At 41.8% G+C, this 17,973-nt stretch overlaps 1 protein-coding gene across 9 annotated transcripts in view; it reads left to right on the top strand.

Annotated features, from left to right (window-relative positions):
• Nucleotides 1-10,853, top strand: part of DCDC1 (doublecortin domain containing 1) — a 246,362-nt gene extending 235,509 nt beyond the window's left edge. For 2 of the 9 annotated variants that reach the window (XR_014505400.1, XM_083415298.1), the window contains exon 40: nt 2,397-2,962. The gene's annotated coding sequence lies outside the window, so the exon portion shown is untranslated. Of the gene's footprint in view, nt 1-48; nt 2,963-4,084; nt 4,141-9,764 lie in introns of those variants that run through there. The other 7 variants (XM_083415299.1, XM_083415305.1, XM_083415302.1 and 4 more) reach the window with 6 other exon arrangements.
• Nucleotides 10,854-17,973: the final 7,120 nt, after the last annotated feature.

Here is a 17,973-nt window from a genome sequence, read left to right on the forward strand (position 1 = left end):
AATGTTGTAACTTGCTATTCAATTGATATCACTTGTATTATCCCATAGGTTTGGACCTCTGTATTTCCTAAACAGCACCAGTTTTAAAATCATTCCTTATTTTGCCATTTCTGTAGTCACTTCCAATGCAGCCAGTTTGAATTGCATTGGTAGGAAGTGATGTTGCTGCTCCCCAGTTAAGAATGTATCTTCCTTTAGAGAAGCGACCAATCCTAACCCCACACATTTTCCAGGAGAGCTGCATTGGGGTGGGGTCGTAACAAACATTTAACATATCTTGGCACAATCTGGCATAGAGTCAAGCATGTTTAAAACCATGGTCAATAATGCACTTAATTCTGCTAGTTCGTGACCAGTGGTGTGTGTGTGTGTGTTATTACACAAGGGTTCAGTCTTTTATAGAATGCATGGAACTTGCATTGCAGCAATGCTACTAGGAATACCACCCACCACCATTTTTTAAAAAATATGGGCAAAAAAATATGGGGGGGCGACGCTATAAATAATTCAGAAATTAAATTAAAAGGAAAATTTTTCCATGTAAAAAATGCATAGATAAGTTGTTTACTCTCTGGTGCCATCTTTATAGTTTATAACACATTCAACGCATTGTTTTTTGACTAATGTAGCTGAGTCCTTGGTTTAGCTCTGCGGACCTTTGCTGCTAATGCATTTTAGTGTTGCCAAAATGTATTAGGTTGGTATCCAGATTAGTTAACAAATGTTAATGGTTTCAGATGCATCATGTATTTTTCTGTCCCCTCAGTGACCTTTGGAGAGTGACAGCCAGAGACTAATCCATGCCAGGCAGACCACAGCTTATGCAGACAATTCTGTTTAATGAATGCCAGGGACTGCAGTAGATAAACAATAGCTCCTTTCCTCTTAGTCTTTATTCAGGATCACATTTTACAGTCGGCTCTGGGATCTGTCCCATGATGATAAATTCCAGAGCCTAGAAGCCTACACTCCCAGTCTGGTCAGGATAGCATGGCTGCCCCCTACACAGGTGCCCTCTGTTCAGTTCTGCACCCAGATGGACCCACCACAGAACTACTTTCTCCCTCCACTATCCTCATCTTCTGCCCATGCATTCTATTTTTATCAAGAATTCAGGAACCAACCCTACTTGAGTGTAGTAAAGTGGGTGGTAATCTATGTATTCGCACCGAGTTCTCTGACCATCAGTCCCAAAAATATACCATAATAGTTGAAAAATCTCCACCTATTTCTGACTCACAATTTTACGTACGTCTGTAAATGCACTGAGCTTTCGCTAACTGGTAATATCTCCCTTAGTTAAGCAGTGAAACCAATAACATTCTCATCCATAAAGTCCTAGCTTCACTCCTGCTTTTACAGCACCGCCCCAAAGGAACTGTAAGCACCTCATATAACCATTCAGTGGAATGTGTGCTGGGGAGTTGCGGGTTGGGGAAGTTCAGCTTGCAAGCTGTTCCAGGCCATATACTTGGAACGTAACCTGACCACAATTAAGTGTCGCTCCAATTTTACAGTTTGCGTGTAAAAAGAGCTATCCACTTTTATTCTTTTGTAAAGTTTTATTTCTTGTAGCTACGGACAATGTTCAATGTCAAAAAGGAGGAACCTGAAATATTAAAGGCAGACAGTGAGTTCCAGAATTAAGCTTTTTGCTGGTTAGCAAATTGCTTTGAGAAATACGGATGTAGAAACCCCACAAGAAGTAGCTATATTTTCTTTTAATGTTGTTGACCATAGACTCTCTTACATCTATGGATTTTCCCAGAATAAAGGCGAAATCTCTCCCAAGCAGTCTATCTCAACTGTGTTTTACATCCCTTTTGCTCTGCTGGAACAGCCAACAGCATTTAACATGACACCTGCTTTTTTTTAAGGGAACATCATAACACTTCCTGGTATTTTGCACCATATCATTAAAGATCACTAAACTTTTTCTTTGCTGTTCCTGTCTCTTTTTAATGTCTGCCTTTTCTTGCTAACAGTAAAGACCAATATTAATGGAAAACCCATTAAAAAAACTATTATCCAATGAAGAAAAAGTGAATGCACTCAAGTGTAAAAGGAAGACTTATCGATCAATTTCCAGCTAAACCTGGCTTGCCTGACACTTTGCAACAGTGGAATGTGTTTTTATTGCATGGCCAGGTAGTTCAGATTTCCGGTCATTTTTAGTAAAGACCCTTTTTATAACGTGGATAAAATTTTATCACAGAGCTATGAAAAGAAAATTAGGCTTCATAACTCACATAGGACCTTGAAGAAACTGCTTCTATAAATTTTTTAAACATTATCAAACTTAATGCACCTGTTCTGACAAATTAGTGTTTATCTTCCCCCTCCTGTAATTAACTAACGGATTTCCTTTTTTTCCCCTCTCCTTTTTCCCATAAAAGAAGAAATTCTTTGGCTATCGGTGAATATTACCAGAAAAATGAAACCTTATCTGCAGATTTTAATTAATCGAAGATATAAGTTGAATAGATTTTTTTGTGGTCGTTTCAACAACATGCCCACACTGGCTTATGTAAAATGTACAAGGACAATATTTCATTGAGTTGACTTTTCTCTGACCTCTGCACAATAGACTGGTTTTGGGAAATCAGTTAGTATGTGCAGCAGTTTTGAATGTACTGGAAATGCTGAGCAAAAAGGAGACGTATATCTTATTCCACATGAAATCACCAGAATTTGATGTTGTGTTCTCAGTGGTTTCCAAGCTACATGTATTAGTCTCACCTCTCAAAATAAATCAGCAATTTGAAGGTTATGGCTATTTAAAATAACTTTTAGTGCCTCTTAAGTACTTATGTAATTATAAGTTATCATTTAAATTACAAACTATTGTTATGTATTTTGGAGATCTATATTTCTGTCTGAATCTTTTGAAACAATTTATAATATTCCAATTACAGTTTTGTCATAAAAAACCTATAAAACATTAAAGTTATTTTTAGAGCTATCTCTGGATTCAGTGTCCTTCATAATAAAAAGTTTTGACCGAAACTACATGCATTCAATGATCCATATGATTATAGGGAACAAAAAGGACCCCATTAAATGCAATAGACAGCAGCAATCTGTGCAAGCAAAGGATTTGGCTCTGCCTTTGAAATTAATGGAGGAATTCATTTTAGGCAGCTGTGCAACTGAATTTCTGTTCCTGGAATAGAAAAAAAGCAGCCCAATATAATCTTACAAAAATATGTGTTTGTTAGAACACATACTTTGAATACAGAAGGTCCCATGTTCCATTCTTTGGAATCTAAGTTAAAAGGGATCAGACAGCAGGAGATGGGAGCCAAAAACTCAGCTTGATGGACAGAGAATTTGACCTGCTCTGAGTCAGCTCTTACATTCTTAAATGAGGGCTCGTAGCAAAACTATACGGATAGAGTTATATGGTGACAAAGAATGCTTTTTATATCAATCTTCTCATATTTTCATGAATTTGAGAAGGCTTCCATCTGACCACATTCTCTTTTTGAAGCATGCTGCATCAATAATACAATGCCTCTGCTTGGTTGGAAGGTTTTGAAGGCTTTCTGGTTGAGGGAGGGGGATGAAGAGAAATATTAATACAGTGGTACCTCGAGTTAAGAACTTAATTCATTCTGGAGGTCCGTTCTTAACCTGAAACTGTTCTTAACCTGAAGCACCACTTTAGCTAATGGGGGCTCCTGCTGCCGCCACACCGCCGGAGCCCGATTTCTGTTCTCATCCTGAAGCAAAGTTCTTAACCCAAGGTACTATTTCTGGGTTAGCGGAGTCTGTAACCTGAAGCGTCTGTAACCCGAGGTACCACTGTAGTTTTGTCCTGAATACAAAAGTGCTTTGGCTAGAGGGGCAAGTTCTCCTGTTTGTGCTATCAAGTGTGATTTAAGTAGAAATAAATCAATAAACTAGAGATGCCATGTTTTCATTAAAATGGCATTTGATCTCATTAGTTTAGATTATGATGAAAGTGCAGGGGCTGTATTAGCCCAGTCACTCAAGTGGGAAGAAATTTGTTTTCATTCCTGGCATTCTGCAACTGGTTATTTCTAGAAATAAATTTCTAAAGTGGAGCATTTCTACTTTGCAGAGCCAGGATCAAAAGACGGAGGGCGCTACAGTTCAGTGACAGACCATATGTTTACATGTGGAAAGTCCCAGGTTCATAGGAAGATAGGAAGCTGGCTTATATTGAGTCAGATATACTCCATCGATCTCAGCGTTGTCTATGCCAGGGGTAGGGACTCCTCCCAAGAGCCCAGCTTTGGCCTGCAAGATCATTTTTCACAAACCACACCTGCCATCAACTGATATCATTGGATGATGTCATCTGCTGAGCGGGGTTCAATCCTGCCAAGTGCTGCTTCGCCAGTTTGTTCCCTGTCTTCAGGATTGCGCTCTGCAGTCACCAGCTTCAAAGTGGGATCCAAAATGAATCTTGTGGTTGTGTGTGCAAACCCTTAATAAAAATGTTAAATAAAATTTGTGAGCGTCTAAACCTAACAGCTGAACGTTGCTGAAGTTGCTGGTCTCTCACATATTTTTTGTAACCTTGGGCTTTTCTGTCTTGCAATTTCGCATCTGGAAATGCTGAATCCAACTTAAAATATTATTAAGTTGTTTCAAATGCAACTCTCACCACTAGGTGGTGCCTTATCTCACCTAAATCCCGATGTCTATTTAAATACTAATAATATTATAAAGGTATTTTTCGCCACATAAACACACACCCATTTTTTCAAAGATACTAAATGAAATGAAGAAATCCAGAATTGGGTGGGGAAAAATCCTTTCCAGGAAAATAAGGATTTACTCTAAGTCTTACTGCAGTATGCATGGATATAGGATTGCCATTTATAAGCCCTTTCTCTTTTCCAGCATTTATCTTTTAAAAATAAATAAATCCAAATTTGAAACCTTGTTATAATGTCAGAAGTTTGCAGATGGGGGAAAAACTCAGAAAGAAAGAAAATATGGTACACCTTTCCAAATCCCAGGTCTCCCACTCTCAGTAAATTGAAGACAATATCAAACCATATGTGGCAGTTCTTATATACCATCAGTTGTCAACTTCCTTCCGTAGCATAATACGTTGTTCTGTTATCATCAGATTTTAAAGACAATAAGGGTGCAATCCTGAATTGCCCCCCATGAGCTTGGCGTGGATTTATGGAGCGGTGGGACCACCACCACAGCCCTGAAGAAGAGAAGAAGAAGAGTTTGGATTTTATATCCCGACTTTCACTCCCTTTAATGAGTCTCAAAGCAGCTAACATTCTCCTTTCCCTTCCTCCCCCACAACAAATACTCTGTGAGGTGAGTGAGGCTGAGAGACTTCAAAGAAGTGTGACTGGCCCAAGGTCACCCAGCAGCTGCATGTGGAGGAGCGGAGACGCGAACCCGGTTCCCCAGATTACGTGACTACCGCTCTTAACCACTACACCACACTGGCTCTCTGCCACATGGCAGCTTGGAGAGATGTTGTGGGGCATGCAGCAGTGGCGTAGCATGGGTTGTCAGCACCCGGGGCAAGGCAAGTAATTTGCGCCCCCTAACCCGTGGATTTGCGTCCCCTAACCCTAACCCCCAGATGTTGTGCCCGGTGCGGCTGGTCCCCCTGCACCCCCCACGCTACGCCACTGGCATGCAGACATAGGCACAGCCAGGATTTTTGTTGGGAGGGGGGCAAGACAGTTAGCTATGTATTTTTATTGGTTTTTATTTATTTAGGGGGGCAGCTGCCCCCTCTGGCTACGCCCATAGATGCTGATTTCTGCGCCAGCCAAGACATCCTGGGCCAGCTCAGCCCTCAGGTGCCCTCAGTACTATCATTTAGGTACCATGCAATAAGATTTCTGGATTTTACATAACTTTTAAAGCATTTTTAACTTGGAATAGTCTTTATTTTTTGATTACTGTTGTTTTAGTTTGTTATGTTAGTGTTTAAGCCACCGCAGGAACTTCAATTTATGTTGACAAGACAAGATAAAAAAGGATGTAAGTATTTGAATCATTGACAAGATAATTATGGGATAAAGAGATGTGATTGAAGGTCCACACAGTTCAAATCCTGGACAAAAATGAGTGAAACTTTTTAGGAAACATTAAAGTGAATGGTTTACACTCAGCCATACATTCAATAGGTCTAGTTCTTTATCTACCTACCTTCAAAGTCAGTTGAAACATAGTGCCTGGAATCCAGCAACAGGCACACTAGTTTCTTTCAAATACATTTATGGTTTCTTTCAAATACATTTGTTTATCACGAACTCTTACAGAGAGGATAAAGTTACCAGTTGTCACACAAACATAGAGGGGGGGGCATTGATTAAGCTATTACGATAAGTGTCAATATTTTGACACTTTGGGCTGAGTTTTTAGCGACAGAACATTTACAATTAGTGTGGCTGATAAGAGGGACTTGGCTAGAATAAAGTTCACAAAAAGCCTGGGCATAGACAAGAAGGGGAGCGGAGCATGAAGTAGCCAAAGAGAAAGGGAAGAAAGGAAGGGCATTGACAGGAGCAAGCCAGGAGTAAATCACACCAAGCAAGTTGGAGTTAACTCTTCATTAGCAAAAACATGATCTGCACAGGCAGCTCTTGCTTCCATGAAGAGACTGAAGGTCGCCGCCTCCCCACAGCTGCCTAAGTCCTCTCCTCACCAGGGTTTCGCCTAAGCAATCTGAGACTGTTTCTGTTTGAAGCTAACTTCTCCTCTGCGCTCTTCATCCCTCTCCTGGTTCTGTGAGACCAGTGGGGAGGGAGTTTGTTGCAGCAGGAGGGGGATACACCCTTGACTCTTCACCAGTTGGACTCATCTCTGCCTCTTGGCCTCTCCTGCTTCAGCTTCTGCCTGTGGTTCTGGACTTCTCTCTGCTACAGGCTCCCCCCACTCACTGAACCCTGTTACCTCCTCCCGGTCTGCTCCCTTTTCTCCCTGCAATCACTCATCATTGTCCCACCACCAGTCCCCAGCTTCTGAGCCTTCTTCCCGTGGGGGTTCCCCAGCTGGTTCCTGCCACCTTTCCTCTACCTCCAGTCTGTGACAGGCCCACAGGAAAGTGTGGGGGGAAAGGGCCCAGGGGAAAGGTGTCTGCATTCTTTTATATTTCTTTTACATGCAGGAATGTAGCGATGATATAAAAAGGAAGTTATTTATGAAAATAAATGCCCCTGATCATACTGTCATAAATCCACGCAAGTAATGATTTCAGTGTATTCTACTGATATATGCCAGACAAAGGGCATGGCCCATATATTCTTGGTGAGGTTGCTACAGTTCAAATCTACACTGGGGTGCACATTGCAAAGACGGTGAAAGCTGACACAAACCTGTAAATGTTACTTATTAATGGCCTCTGTTAATAGCGGGGGGGGGGGGAGAGCCTGTGTTAAATTGTTCAAATGGCTGCTGTGTTTTAAAGCTGAAATAAATTTAATTCCGGTTGCTTCACATAAGTGAAATAGGTCACTACCTTTACTTCAGAAAGCTTTCCCCCGCCTTTCCCTTCATAGCAATTTGCAAAGTCTTGAGGAACTAAAAAGTCTACCCCTTTCCATTTGGGATTTTAATTATTTTTAAGTCAATGTGGAGATAAACTGAAATGTGTTTATGTGTTGCTGAGCTTCAACAAGACGCCTTTGATTTGAAACCAAGGTGCAGCTCTTGCACAGAGTCACCACATTTGAAATGACATTTATTTTCTCCACGATGCTGTATGACCCACTTATATCTGTCCCACACTCCTGCCGAGAGATTTAATATTGAATGGAGGTGGGGATAAACATTGCCTCTATCCAACAATTCCCCTCCTCTTTCTCTCTGAAGATTCTGTCCTTGTCAAATGTAACACAGCTGCTCTACCTGGGTGAGGCTAGATTTGTCTGAAACAAGGAAATGAATTTCATCCACTGGCACGGGGAAGTTCTCAATAACAGCCAAATAAGGTTTTACTTAGTGACCTCCTATGCTTTTGCCCAGTAAAAACCAGCTGTTTTCCCCACACCCCTAAATGGTCCGTTTGACACTCAAAGGGCTAGCGGCTGATTTGGAAAAGATAATCCAGCTCAGAGATGGATTAACAATGCCGCCTTTTTGTTTTGTTCTGGCAAGGAACGAGCAGCCTTTTCAACATTCGTGGCTTGGAGCTCTTCCATTGCCACTAACAGCTGAGGTGTTTACAGTTCATGGTTTCTAGGGTGACTGTATGTTTACCAATCTCTGAGCAGGCCATGCAGGCTGACTCTTGAGAACACATTTGCTACAAAGTGTGGATAACAGGATACCGCCATCAGCCAGATCTACAGTCCAGAAGCAGATATCATCAGATCAAGTGTTGTAGCCACATATGGAAACATTGGAGGCTTATCATTAAGGGTGGCTGGGGTAGCGTCCTCCCGTCTGCAGGAGCTCCCCCAAAACCAGAGCCCCTTTCACCTGAAGACTCTTGCTTCTTTGCCCCAGTGGCAACTTTAGTATCCTGTTGTTTCAGCTACTACAGACACTGCTATGTGTCTCATCCATTGACTGAACTTCCTGTGGTTCATGTGTGACTTCCTTCCTGGTCCCTTGCATCCAGCCATCACTCCATCTGTGGAATTTTGGAGGCTATGGTTTAGTAACAGTGCTTTATTTCATTGTTGGATTGAAGAGTTTTAAACACCTTGAAAACTTGCTGTAAGTCTACGTATGGCTCTAGATGGACCTGTGGTCCAACTCTGCATAAGGCAGATTCCTGTTCTTTTAAAACAATACAGTAACAAGTATTTCTTTTTTGATGTTTGATTTCTTTGAAAAATAATGTAAGAAAACAAAATTCAAGCATCATACAAACAAGAAATGTCACATTATGGCTGATACAATACAACAACGAACAATCTTCATCAAATTTCCAATTTATTTTCTCATATATTTACTACTGTCATCATCATTTTGGGGGGGCTTTTGTGCTGTTTCGATGTTGCCGGCCTGTTTAGCAAAAACTGCTTGCCTTGTTATCTTCATGTTATTTGGAGTTATTTTCTGCAAATTCCACTGCACTGTGAGTACAGTACAGGTGGATGTTAAAGAATCACCTTCCTCCCAAATGGCAAATGCAAAATGTGACAACTTTGCAAAATGGCGTGGGCATGTCTCCTGCTGCGCAGGAGCTAAAGCCAAGGCACTTATTAAGACACAATATGTCTGCTATGAAATAAGTCTCTTTGTGTTTAGCATTTAACTTGCTCTCAGGTGAGTGAATACAGGATCAAAGCCTAGGCTTTGGTTTAGGGTTGGCATGGGGGAGAGCAGGGTTCTTATGACTTTAAAAGCTATATGGCAAGCAGAATTTCAACAGGTTAAGCTTTTCTGGTATGGAAATAGAATTATAGGGAAAGCTTCACCTGTGGCCTGTAATAAAGTGATGGTGGGAGATAAGGGGAATACATCGAACTGTGAGCATATGCTGCCGTCTTTCAATACCTTGCTAAACATGATTGAGTTGGCTTGGAGACAGATAATCTATTATGCATATAAATGCCAACATTATTAAATCAAAGGGAGTTATTTCTGTAGAAGGGGTGACAGTAAGCAGGGACTGTGCAACGGAGCAGCTCTGCTCTTCATTTGCACTATTGTTTCATACATCAGTGCTGGGAATTTTCCAGCCCACCTAGTACATTATGGAAAGCATGACAGCAGTTTATTGAGCATTGATCCTGACTTTTTTGAAGGGAGAATAGACAACATTGGCTATTTAATGAGCACTCTTTCTGATTTGTTTGCAGGGAGGATTTAGGTGATGTTGCATCAAAGCAAGATGTTACATCCCACACTTTGCAGTGCATTTTCCCTTCACTTTCCTTCTTGCAAAATGTCTGATATTTGGGAGAACTGGGATTGTGGGGGAAGACCTCCCAATCAGCTATAAATGTGGAGCCTGAACTTCTCAGTATGTGATTGCATCACACCTGAAAATAGTGACAGTCTAGCAGCGTCCAGAGAAGATTTGCCAGGAAAGAAATGATCTGAATTTTTGCAGGAAGCAGAAACAACAAGAAAAAGGCTTCAGTCTTCATCTTATTAGGAAAACACAAACTGACTTGGGTGGATGAAGCCAGCACCGGTTCTAGGGAAAGGATGCAAAACAATTCAGAGCACTGCTAAATTCTCATACAGTAGGAAAGTGATAGGTATATATGGAAATGATCCATCAAAGCTCAGCACTTTTAAATCCCATTGGCTTTACCCGTGGAATTTAGTATGTCCCTAAAACTGTCCCTTCTGAATTAATGGGACTTAAAATGTTGAACTGAATTGTGCTTTGTGTTTGGACAAAGTGGTAGCCTAAAGTACAGTGTTTCCCTTATGGAATTCTTTTTTGCTGGGATAATAACTTTACATAGATTAGATAGGTTCAGTAGATGCTGTATTCTGTTCACATTCTGTCCGTCATATTAATACATGTTCCCTATTCCTACCTCACGCAAGGTAATGAGGCTTCAGCTTTTAAACCTGGAGCTCAGTGGCTTTAAATTGTGTTTGTGGCAGCCTTAAATTTCCGTAACCGCGGTGTGGCTTTTAAAATTACAGGAACTGTAGTTGTTAAAGAAGAAGAAGAAGAAGAAGATTTAAGAGAAATATTATTGATGTACTTTGGTCTCTCAAGAAAAATGTTGTGGGTGACCTTACACGTGAGCTGTATCTTTGTACTTCAGCATGCAATTTATAGAGATGGAGATGTGTTCTGCCTACATAAACTACGGCAAAAGATTAGGCGATGCCTCCATCTTTCTGATCTTGCCCACCAAAATACAAATGTCTTTGAAAGCGAAGTGAATTCTGTCGAAATACAAATGTGTCTTCCTTCAGCCTTATCTTGACTGGTGGCATTTTATTCAATTGTTGAAATTTAGATGTTTCCACAGAAGTAATTATAATGGGAAAACTAAACTGCTAGTGTTATGGGCAAAACAGGATTGTCAAACTATGACATCTTTGGCATTTTATTTCTTATCCTCTATTGTGAAAGAACCAGTACAAAGCATCATATCTTTCTCTTGTCAGGACCTAGATATGAACCAGACGAGCTGTTTCTCTCTGGTGCCGGTTAGGTCTAGGCTGGCAGTTTCCCATGTCCCTCACCTTGTTGCAGTCTGCGCAAGCAGAGTTGCAGTCCACACTGCATCCTTCAGCCCATCATTGTGCCATTTGTGTGACTGCAAAACCTGGTGTTATGCCAAGATCTGCCCTTCAGTGTCTCAAATTATTTCTTCCTCTGCAAAGCAGGCTTCTATTCTTCCATCTCATTCTCAGGGCACTTCCGATAATATAAATATCTAAATAGACTATAAATGCTTTAGCCAAATAGATTATAAAATAGTTTAACCAAACCTACCCAGACATATAGAATCTCTCAGCGGCCTTTGATACAATAGACCATAACATCCTTCTGGACCGTCTAGCGGGGCTGGGAGCTGGGGGCACTGTTTACAGTGGTTTCGCTCCTTCCTCCTGGGCCGTGTTCAGAAAGTGGTGGTGAGGGATGAGTGTTCAGACCCCTGGGCCCTCACTTGTGGGGTGCCTCAGGGTTCCGTCCTCTCCCCCATGCTTTTTAACATCTATATGAAGCCGCTGGGAGAGATCATCAGGGGGTTTGGGCTGGGTGTTCATCAGTATGCGGATGATACCCAGCTCTACCTCTCTTTCAAATCAGAACCAGTGAAGGCGGTGAAGGTCCTGTGTGAGTGCCTGGAGGCGGTTGGAGGATGGATGGCGGCTAATGGATTGAAGTTGAATCCTGACAAGACAGAAGTACTGTTTTTGGGGGACAGGGGGCGGGCTGGTGTGGAGGACTCCCTGGTCCTGAATAGGGTAACTGTGCCCCTGAAGGACCAGGTGCGCAGCCTGGGAGTCATTCTGGACTCACAGCTGTCCATGGAGGCGCAGGTCAATTCTGTATCTAGGGCAGCTGTCTACCAACTCCACCTGGTACGCAGGCTGAGACCCTACATGCCCGCGGACTGTCTCGCCAGAGTGGTGCATGCTCTAGTTATCTCCCGCTTGGACTACTGCAATGCGCTCTACATGGGGCTACCTTTGAAGGTGACTCGGAAACTACAACTAATCCAGAATGCGGCAGCCAGACTGGTGACTGGGAGCGGCCGCCGAGACCACATAACACCGGTCTTGAAAGAACTACATTGGCTCCCAATATGTTTCCGAGCACAATTCAAAGTGCTGGTGTTGACCTTTAAAGCCCTAAACGGCTTCGGCCCAGTATACCTGAAGGAGCGTCTCCACCCCCATCGTTCTGCCCGGACGCTGAGGTCCAGCGCCGAGGGCCTTCTGAGAGTTCCCTCATTGCGAGAAGCAAAGCTACAGGGAACCAGGCAGAGGGCCTTCTCGGTAGTGGCGCCCGCCCTGTGGAACGCCCTCCCATCAGATGTCAAAGCGATAAATAACTACCTGACATTTAGAAGACATCTTAAGGCGGCCCTGTTCAGGGAAGTTTTTAATCTGTGATATTTTACTGTATTTTTTGTTTCTATGGAAGCCGCCCAGAGTGGCTGGGGAGGCCCAGCCAGATGGGCGGGGTACAAATAATAAATTATTATTATTACTATTACTATATGTGTTTCATTTATTTTTAGCTACACTTGATTTTAATCATCTTTTTCTTTTTAACCTTTATTAGGTTATTAACAACCTAAAAGTGCAGTAGCAGTACCATATACAAAGCAAATAATAAAGAATGAGAAAAGGAAATGTTGGCACACAAATATAAATCAAGACAGGCACATTTCCTGTTTCAATCACCTTTTGAATGTTTTTAGATACATTTTAAACCGTTTTTTTAGTGATAATTATAGTATTTTGTATTTTTGTAAACCACTTAGAGGTTTTCTGGGGGTGGGATGGGGTTGCAATCAAGTGTGGGGAGTGCGTGGGGTGCGGTCCACCCCGGGTGTCATCCCTGAGGGGGGGTGACATTGCCGTCCCGCCCCCCTGGGACACTCGCCAATTGCCACAGGTGGTGCCCCCCTGGGATGCTTGCCCTGCCCCAGTGGACTGCATGTGCACCACTCGGGGGGCCAGAGCAGCTAGCTCCACCTCTTGGGGGAGAAGAGGGAGGGGATAAAGTCCCACTGTGAAAGAAGAATTCCTTGCACTGACAGGATGTGTTAGATACCACCCAATGTTTCTCTCTCTCTCTCTCTTTCTCTCTGCACGTGTGTGTGTAAGTAATCAATAAACACTTAAAAAAAAAAAAATGTATGTTGGAAGACAGGCCACATTGGATATTGCCTAAAAACAAATAACCGGGAGAAACTCAAATCCTACAACAAATGGCTCAACTGCTGAATTTCCAGCAGGACTGAATAATTGTGATTCTGAACTATAGACTTCAGTTCTTGTTTATATATTTTAAACCTGCCAGATCTTTTGCTGATATAGATTTGGCCCTGTAGCTGCAACCTGTTTTCTTGATCTGTTGCCAGTCAGGCTTTTATGGGGATGCTTGGAAGATGTACTTCAACAGTTCCTTTTTATAATCTCTATCATTAACACCTCTTTGGCATCAGAGAGCGGGTTTCTTTGCTATAGATTGGAGGAACAGTTGATTAAGCAGCCTTTCCCTGCCCTGGGAGCAATTTCTCAGATTTCTTCCCTGTTTCAAATATGCCTTCTGTACCAAAGGTTCTCAAAAAAAAAGGAGGGGGAAAGGGAAAAGGAGGAGGAGGTTGTGGCAGGGCAATCGCAGCCCTTACCTCCACTATAATAATACAGTGTTTGAAAAATTTCAATCAGGCCAATGCAGTGAGGTATCTTTAATGAGGATTTTTTACTGACCTTATGTTTGACGGTAGGTGGATTCTGATCTTTTTTTGTGGCTTTCCACATGTATCCTTTGCCATTCTTTTTCCAGACTTTCAGCCTTTGGACCACTTTGTAAAAACATCGTTTCATTAGTATGTGCCTCTGTGGGGCCAGTTTGTTACAATAAATAAAACGGTCCTCTGATAGCACTTCTGTGGCTATGAATGGGGTGGATACCATTCTCCTCTTCCTGTGTATATTGTCAGTTGTGCTGGCATCACTGGCTCTATTATGCTATGGTATGATAGAAGTTATCCTAATAAATTGGCTTGGGTGCGTGTGTGTGTTGTACCCAGAGGGAGGGGCCCATCAAAAGGGGCACATTTCCATATCTTCCATGGGCCCACACCTGAGAATTCAAAGAAGGCTTTGGTTCACATCTGATCTGCTGCAAGCGTAGCTTTATTGTTTGTTGCCTCACAGGCCTCTTGCCTCACAGGCCTGCTTCCACCCATGTCTGAGGTCACTGTCACCAATGACCAAAGCATACCCTCCAATGTGCCATGGCTCCAAACCAGAGCAAGGTAAAGGACCCTCTGGGTGGTTAAGTTCAGCCAAAGGCGACCATAGGGTTGCGGCGCTCATCTCACCTTCAGGCCGAGGGAGCTGGTATTTGTCCACAGACAGCTTTCCGGGTCATGTGACCAGCATGACTAAACTGCTTCTGGTGCAATGGAACACCGTGACAGAAACCAGAGCGCATGGAAACACTGTTTATCTTCCTGCCCCAGAGGTACCTATTTATCTACTTGCACTGGCATGCTTTCGAACTGCTAGGTTGGCAGGAGCAGGGACTAAGCAACGGGAGCTCACCCCATCGTGGGGGGGAAACCAGGGTAGATAGATACTTTGCATTTTGCTAGAAATGTTAGATTTGTTCTAGTGACCAGCATCAGGAATGTTTCCTGCCCAGTTTTGCATTTATTCACTTTCTGTTTCTCGAAGCTTCTTGATTCAGCACCATTTTTCTTATTATTTCTGTTATGCAAATACGAACATGAGATAATTGCTATTGGAATGGAGCTCGCCAAAGCTGCAAAGGCAGCAGCACAGCTTATCATCTGACATAGACGATTTAGATCATAACTTTCAGGGGCAGGACCGTTTCCCTATGAAATAGTTTATTGATTACAAGATTTGCAGTGATGCGAATATGTAATTTTAGACCCCAGACTTAATGGTCTTACAGAGCAGGTGGGGGTTTTAGACAGCCATGCTCATTACTTCAGTCATGAAGCACACAATTAACATTTCTGTTCCCTACCACAAACACCCTCTACTGTCACCCAAGGCTTTAGAAAAGGGTTCTACACTCCTGATATGTTAGAACAAATAGCAATAAAACACTGACAACAAAAAAAGAGTTTGTCAGCCCCAATTTCCTTTTAAATTAATCAATAAATAACTTGAGCATGAGCAGTTTCATATTTTTAACTCACTTAAATTATAGAATCAAAGGATGAGCACATAAAATCCTCAATGATACATTGGGCAATAGATATTGCTCATAATATAGACACGGAAGCATGGGAACGGTTGTGGAATATGGATATAAAATTTACAGCATGTTGTAGTCTAAGAGAAAATTATATGAAAATGATATATCGATGGTATCTAACACCGAGTAAATAGGCAAAAATGTATAAATCTAAATCAAGTGTTGTAAAGAGAAAGAAGGTTGTTTTTATCATATGTTTTTATCATATGTGGTGGTCTTGTAGTAAGGTTAAAGCTTACTGGGAAATGATATATAATGAATTGAAAAGGATGTTTAAAATTACATTTGTAAAAAACAACAACAGAAGCTTTCCTTTTGGGAATTATAGGGTCAGAACTACCTACGGTAAACTATATAGAAACTTATTCATGTATGCTACTACAGCAGCAAAAATGTTACTTGCCCCCAAATGGAAAGAAGTAGAAGTCCCAGCAAAGGAAGAATGAATACAACCATCTGTTTAATGCGCACTGTAGGGACAGAAAACAGCAGAATTCACGTGGGAAAATTAACTATGCCCAGCAGGTGTAGTTCAGTTTTCTTCAGCCTTGCGCCCTCCTGGTGTTGCTGGCCTGCCACTCATCAGTCCCAGCAAGCATAGCCAGTGGCCAGAGAGGATGGGAGTTATAGTCCAGCTACATCTAATGGGCATCACATTGGGAAAGGCTGATGTCAACACTCTGTTCCGTTTCAATTCTAAGGACAGTGGGAAATGAGAAAGCAACCATCAGAGAACGATTGGCTCCATCTGGAAGATGAGGGGAACTGATGGCCGTCTTGTTCTTGCTTATGAGCATAATAATGTTTGAAGCAGTGCAACTGCTCTGCAGTTGCTAGAATTTGCTTGTATCCTTTGCTTTAAAAGAGTATGCTTGCATCATTTGATTTGGGCACTCTAGTAAAGACAGCCACCATGGTCAAGTGGCTAGAGTGATGGAGTTGATGCAGGTGGCCTGAGCATCACATGGGACTGATTGATGGAGTTCAGGAGTTCCTGTAACAGTAGCCGGCACTGTGAGTGCATTTAGTGTTCAGCCCGTGTAGAAGATGATAAAGATGTGCAAAAGCCTGTATATCACTCAGCTTCTGTGGAGGAAGATGGATGCTTGGAAGGGAAATGGGCAAAAAGCATTACAATATTTCAGCGTGTGACTGCAAATTATTCTGTCCCACTGCTAGCATTACTTGTGAACTGTGCTTGGTTTTTCCTTCAGATATTTACCATTGTATGTTTCCATAAATTCACTTAAAACATCTTCACCACTTCCCAGTTCTTCAAATTGGCTTTTCTTCCCACTACTGGATAAAATTGATTTGTTTTAATTTACATATTCTAGCAAGGTTGACCTTACAGAATTCTACACATTTGCAAAATAATAATTATATTTATCAGGGGAAAGAAATTGCTCAAAGTACATGCAAAGTAGAGACAAATGCAGCTGGGCCCAGAACCAAATCTACATGCATGTGCATTCTCTGAATACCTCCCAGAAGCAATTTTTGTTTTATTTCCAAATATTAAAAAAAGAAAGTCTATCTTTGTAATGACAATATAAAGCTGTCATTGCCAAGAGAAATGCCCACAGAAGAAACACAGAGGCTGCCATTCTGAACCAGATAAGCTACTTACATCCCATTGACTGCAACAGCCACATAGCTATGGGCAGGATGTCAGCCATGCTCAGTTTCAGCAGCTATGAAGCAGAGACTAGTGTGCATATTTGTGGCAGAGCTGGCCAGAGGTTGTCTTAGAATTCAGTAGCATATTCACACAATTCCCAGGAAACTTGTAAAACAGATGATGCCAGGAGTGCAGGGGTGTATGGATGACACATCTTTTAATTTGACAGCAGACGTGTCTACAAAATGTCTTAAGCCCTTTGACATTTTCAATATGACGTTTTGTTCTCCCAAACGTAGCATTTGTAAATTGTTTGAAGAAACAACTATCTATTTTGCCGTACCTCTGAAACACGAAATTTCAGAAGATTGCATCTCATTTGTATATAAAGCACAGCACATGTGATTCCACAGGGTGATCTAAGAATAATTAAGTGAAAGTAGCATCAACAATTTGATTCATTTTTATCTTCTTAATGGAAATGCCAATTGTTTTCTTTTAAGCACTCTTTTCCATTTGGGATTTTTTTTAAAGTTTTCAAAATATCTAACATTCTGGCCTTATGTATCACCACACTCTACGTCATTGTTTCCCAGGGCATCATGTTATCATATAGATGTGGATATGTTGGGCAATATAGCTCACCCAACAGTGTTTAGGAAGCAAATGCCAAGGACTTGACAATTGGGGTTATATTGACTGAGCAGACATAACCAAGTGGAGGAGCTGCTAGCATCAACATTGAATAAGGCAATCTTCTGAGAAAGGGAATATGAGAAACTGGAATACGGAGAAATGGAGGACCAAAGAAAATGTGAAGTGCAGTTTTTGTAACAAGCATCAAAGCATTGAAATGGTGGCAAACTTCTTTCAATGTAAATTACAGGCTATTAGGGAGAGGGGAAAAGAGGGAAGGTAGACTGAGAAGGATTCAGAGGAAGAAGGGTGCATGTGCTACAAAGGGCAGAAAGGAAAAGGCAGCTAAGAGAGAATGGGG

Source organism: Podarcis tiliguerta (genome assembly GCF_965153285.1).
Source record: "Podarcis tiliguerta genome assembly, chromosome: 1".
In the NCBI taxonomy this organism is placed as follows: Eukaryota; Metazoa; Chordata; class Lepidosauria; order Squamata; family Lacertidae; genus Podarcis; species Podarcis tiliguerta.